Raw genomic sequence first — 958 nt, 5'->3', positions numbered from 1 at the left:
GGGACAAGACATATCCTGTTACTGGAGGCATGGAGGCACTGATTGCTTGTCTAATTGTTTGAATTTTGTCGGTGAAGAAGGAAGCAAATTCATTGCAGGCCCTGGTGGATAGAAGTTCGGAGGCTACAGACACAGGAGGGTTGGTTAGCCTGTCGACAGCAGCAAACAGGGCACGTGCATTATTAGTGTTTTTGGTGATGATGTCAGAGCAGGACAGCCTTGCATTTCTCAGTTCTAAATTATAAATGCGAAGTCTCTCTTTATAGATGTCATAATGAACCTGGAGATTTGTTTTCCGCCACCTGCGTTCAGCTTTTCGACACTCTCTTTTTTGAGTTGTAACCAGCATGGCATTTCTCCATGGAGATCTTCTCTTACCAGAGACCACCTTCACCTTGGCTGGTGCAATGGCATCAATAACATTTGTAATTTTAGAACTGAAATTATCTACAAGCTCATTCACTGAGACCCGTGAGAGGGCGGGTGTCGAGGAGAAAGCCTCAATAAATTTTTCACTAGTGTTTTCAGCCATTTTGTGATTACCTCTGTTTGTACATTTGTGTGCACGCAGATAGCACTGTCAAAGAAAACACAGGAATGATCAGAGAGAGCAACATCAGTCACCGCAACCTTGGAAATGTCCAGACCCTTGGAGATGACTAAGTCCAAAGTGTGCCCCTTATTGTGTGTGGGCTCTGTCACATGTTGAGTCAGTCCATAATTATCAAGAACGCAACACAGTTCTTTAGTCCCTCTGTCCTGGGGGTTGTCAACATGGATGTTAAAATCACCAACAATAACTACACAGTCAAAGTCAACACAGATAATACACAGCAGTTCACCAAAGTCATCAAAAAGTTTGCACAGTATTTAGGGGGCCTGTAGATATTTAGAAAAATAGCTCGAGAAGAGGAATTCAGCTGAAGAGCCACATATTCAAAAGAAGCTAAATTCCCAT

Source organism: Micropterus dolomieu, linkage group LG19, assembly GCF_021292245.1.
Source record: "Micropterus dolomieu isolate WLL.071019.BEF.003 ecotype Adirondacks linkage group LG19, ASM2129224v1, whole genome shotgun sequence".
Classification (NCBI taxonomy): Eukaryota; Metazoa; Chordata; class Actinopteri; order Centrarchiformes; family Centrarchidae; genus Micropterus; species Micropterus dolomieu.
This window is presented reverse-complemented; position numbering follows the sequence as displayed.